Source organism: Lolium rigidum, chromosome 3 (assembly GCF_022539505.1).
Source record: "Lolium rigidum isolate FL_2022 chromosome 3, APGP_CSIRO_Lrig_0.1, whole genome shotgun sequence".
NCBI classification, from domain to species: domain Eukaryota; kingdom Viridiplantae; phylum Streptophyta; class Magnoliopsida; order Poales; family Poaceae; genus Lolium; species Lolium rigidum.
In genome coordinates, this window is record NC_061510.1 from 384,748,757 (window position 1) to 384,753,292 (window position 4,536).

Below are 4,536 nucleotides of genomic sequence, written 5' to 3' on the forward strand. Positions count from 1 at the left end.
AAACCGCTAAAGCTGGATTCGAAACAATCATACCAATTTTTCGTAGTATTGGAAGAGTTTTTTATTAGTTTTTTTGTGCTTAGTTTTTTGCTCGGAGTTTACCCTAATCCTGGATCGGCCGCTGGAAGAAGGTTTGTATGTGGACTAATTTCACATAACCATTCTTTGTAGACATCCTTCAAAATGATTGTCAAAAAAAGACATCCTTCAAAATGATTGGGTAAAAACTATTTTTAGCATTTTTAGCTCGGTCATCATGTTTATTAGGCAAGAAATATTTTTATCACGAATTTTTATAGCTCGGTCATCATGTTTGTTCGTATTGTCAAGCTTATCAAATTCTGGACATTTGATTTTTGTTTTTTGAGTTTCTGAATAGTACATGGGCCGTGGCCGTTGGTCGTTGATATCTGGCCTGTGGACTGGTGTTCTGGCCCGCGTAACGTAAGCTATCTTTCAAGCCCAAACTAGCCATCGATCTTTGTCTTCCTCCTCCGGGATGAACTCAACTGACCCCCAAAGGCCCAGACTGTCGCCCCCCGCCTGCCGACGCCGGAAACCTCGTCGGAGCCGCCGGCGCTCGCTCGCGCCAACTTCTACCTCGGGTCGCCCCTTGACGGCGGCGCAGCAGCTCGTGGCTGACTGACCGGCAGAAGCCGCCTCCTCCCGAGGCGAGGCCCACACCCACACCCTCGCCCGCCGCAATAACTGCTCAATTCCCCCACACGTCCCCTCCCTCCGCCTGCCACATCTCCCAGAGCCCCATCGAGCTACGGCAATGGAGGTGCACGCCGAAGAGGAACAGAGGTTTGCACACACACACGCTGGCCCGATTAATTCCGTTGCCTCTGCCCGTTCTTTTTCTTATTCCGTGTTTCGTCGCAGGCCGGGCCTGCCCGTGGAAGATCCCATGGAGGCAGTGAGGAGGGCTTTCCCGGGTGACAATTTCGCCATTAGTGTGGTCAGCCGAGCTTTCGGTCGACCGGATCCGCCGGCGGAGCGCAGCCGGCAGCAGGACCCAGAGAATCGAGCCCCAACTGTTGAGTTGAGACCTGACGCAGCAATAGTTGTCGCGGAGAAGCGCGTGGATCTGCAGGAGGCTGGGAATAGCTCCGCGCAGCAGGCTGCTGCCTCTACCAGCGGTATCGATGCACCATCTACCTCTGAAAATCGTGTGAATTCAGAACCGGCCAACAACAACGCGGCCGCCCAACCCCCGGCTGCAGATGCAGGCAATGGAGCTGCTGGAGGCTGGACTCGCAGGTATGCCGTGGTTGACCTTCAGCATGCTGTACCGTGGCGTCTAGAATTCGTTCAGTGCTACCAATCTCGGAACATGCCCAATTTCATTTCTCTATTCTTTAGTCTAGTTTACCGAAAGTAGTAAAGCTTAAGTAATTAGGCTAGTCAATTGGCACGGACCTCTGATGATTTATTGGAATTGGTCATCTACAGTTCCATAACCTCAAATAGAAACAAGCAATTTACCATGGATCTAGGATTCTGTCCCATTGCAAAGACCAACTGCTTTCCACTGTGTCAATGTACAACAAATCCATGACTGTTGCTTCTTGCTGGGCGCAGGGTGAGGCTTGGTCGTGTCCCAGATGAACGGGAGACACCGGCTGATCATGTCAGCGCGCTGGAAAAGGCGTTGACTGGCTTCGCAGAGAGGCAAACTGATGCTGTTGTTCATCCAGCAGTTGGGACCATCTTCGATTCGCTTGTGGAGGCGTATGATTTTTATAACATCCATTCCTGGGAAATGGGTTTCGGTGTTAGGTATGGCAAGAGCAGGTTGAATGCGATGAGAAGTAAATGTATGCAGGAAATTGTTTGCGGCCGTTCGGTAAGAAAAAACCTCTAATTTATTGGTTAGCTTTCTGTGGCAGCCAGTCCTGAAAATTTATGCGGTAGTTCTTTTGACTTGCAGGGTAAACCAAAGGATAACATGAAGAATAGCAGCAAATCGGTCAGATGCAACTGTACAGCACAAATTAGGCTGCTGAGATCCGCTGACAAGGGATGGTATGTGGCGAACCACAAGGAAACACATAATCATCCTCTTTCGAGGGCGTGTTCAGACAAGTTGAGTTCTCCATCTCATAAGCATATAGATAAGTACACGAGGGACTTGGTCCGCAAGTTGAGGAATAACAATGTTGATTTGGGCGTGTACAACACAATTGCTGCATTCTTTGGAAGAAAGGACAACGGGCCTGTTACAAAGGGCTCGATCAGGACACTATGTGAGAAAATTAATCAGGAGCAAGCTGACGATGCTGTTAGGAAGAACGCGGAGATAACAGCTGCACTTGGAGAAAATGATCGAGAAAACCATGCTACGGAGGAAGCACCATTAATCTGTTTCGACGAAACTGCCAGCTCTCCCTGTTTGCACGGAAATGCCAGTTGATCCCCTGAGCCACTTTCATCAGGAATACACAGAGAGGAATCCTGACGCTGAGAGGGTAGCTGATCTCATGTTAACTTTTGGGGATTGTAACCTGGTACTTAGAAGCTGTAGCTATGATGATCTCATCAACTCCAACAGCACAATGGCCGATCTGGAGAAGGCGATGAACACCGTGAAGCCCCACCTTCAGCAGGGTATCTTTGGTGACCTGTGGTCCAGGGCTCACAATTCTGGAGGTGTCATGTCGGCTCAGGTGCTGACCATCAAGGACCTGTTCAGGTTCGAGCGGTGGCTAACAACCACCACAGGCAAGCATAGTCTGCAGTCTGTACAGCAGCACGTCAAGTTGGCCAAATCAGGGAAGGGTGTCTTCGAGCCTGAGCAGACGGCCCTCCTACGCCTGTTCCAGTCTGAGAATGATGAATGCTCACGTGAGATAAGCAAACTACAGGGTGAAAGAGATGCCAAAATTGCCCATTATCAGGCGATGATTGATGAAGCCCGTGCATCCTTTGAGGCCAGCGTTGAATCTGCGAAGGTGGGTTACCCTGTGTCTTCCTCCTATGTGCCCCTGAGTACCCATGAGCTTCGCGGGCAGTGCTGGAGCGCCTATCTTGCCCACTGTCAGAAGGAGTCACAGTATATGAACCGTGGGGCCACAAACATTGTCGAGAGGTTTGGGCCAGAAATACAACAGCATCACCTCTTCGAATTCTGCACCCAGGAGGCCAACCGTCAGTCTCTGCTCAAGTATGGCCAGACCAAAGTTCAGAAGCTGAAGGAGGCACGAGTCGCCCATGGAGAAACTACTTTTCATGGCTACATGACCCTCCTGGATATTGAGCAGGCTTATGCGTTACTCGCTACTGAAGCGCAAGTTGCTGATGAACCAGGTACCAGTGGGGGTGGTGAGGACGTGGATCACGGCAATAGAGAAAATGGTGTTGTGAGAGATGAGGTTGCCAGAGGCAGTGGGGAAGAAAATGGTGGTGATGACGTGTCGGAAGCGCCTCCTCAGCAAAAACGTCAAAGGAACAGTCAATCCTATGTATTTGGTTACTCCGGATGCCGGTGATTCACAATCCTCCGAGGGATCATGTGATCAATAGATGTTTCTGGATTTTGTTGCAACTTGGAGCTTCAAATATCAGGTTTTGGAAATGGGTAACTCATGGATTATTAACCAATCTCATTGTGAGGTGTATTCAAATCTGTACAATGTTTGTAGTACTTTGAAAAATCACAAACTTCTTTATTGCTGCACCTTTTCAAAATGGTAAGCCTGGGTGTAGATTTAGATCGGTTCTTAAGGATGTTGGTGTGCTGACCAAATCAAGGCAACAATATTTTAGCTCTTTATATTGCACTTTGCCTGTCAGGTTTAGTTGGGTGGACCCACATCTAATTTCGACCCGGTTTGTTTGTCCTACTGTGACTCAGTGGGGTTTCTACGGCCTTCTAAATTGGAAAAGGAAACGAATTAGGAAAGAAGGGATGCTTTGAGGGTGAAAGACAAGTGGCATCTTACAACTGGGAGTATCGTAATGGGAAAAACGCCAGGTATACATTGCCAAATGTATTTTCAGGATTGGGAGCTTTATCATGGATATATGGCTATTCTTTTCATATTGTCCACAATTATCTCCGAAGCATCAATAACGGGTAGCAAATCGTCCCTGCATTCAACTGGATGTGGAGAAACAAAATGTCAGGGATTTTTTTTTGTTCTTAAGACTTTCAGTTACTGGTGCATGACTGAATGAACGCATGGAAGTTCTTACAAAGAACTTTTTCCCTCTATGCCGTCTCAGATTAGTTTGTTGGGCTCCCATCTTATGGTTTTTGTTTCAGGGCTGATGAGTCTCCTTTCACAAAATCGAGAGATTCCAGATCAATCATTGGCGTTCAATCACATCGTGGTATACATAATTTGATGTAGCATAGACACGCACTTTGAATCTACCAGTTCCTCACGGCCGCAGAGTGTGAAACTTGGCTGCTAGTCTGCGCATGATTGTATCGTTGTCTCTCATGAAGCTATGGACTCTTTTGTTTGGCTCACATTCCCGGTGCCGCCCATTCCAACATCGCTGCAAGCATCACCCCATCTAGTGTAACTA

General features: G+C 48.2%; 1 pseudogene; it reads left to right on the forward strand.

The window, feature by feature from the left end:
- The first annotated feature begins 603 nt into the window (after positions 1–603).
- On the forward strand, positions 604–3,997 carry LOC124704440 (annotated as a pseudogene).
- The last annotated feature ends 539 nt before the right edge of the window (positions 3,998–4,536 follow it).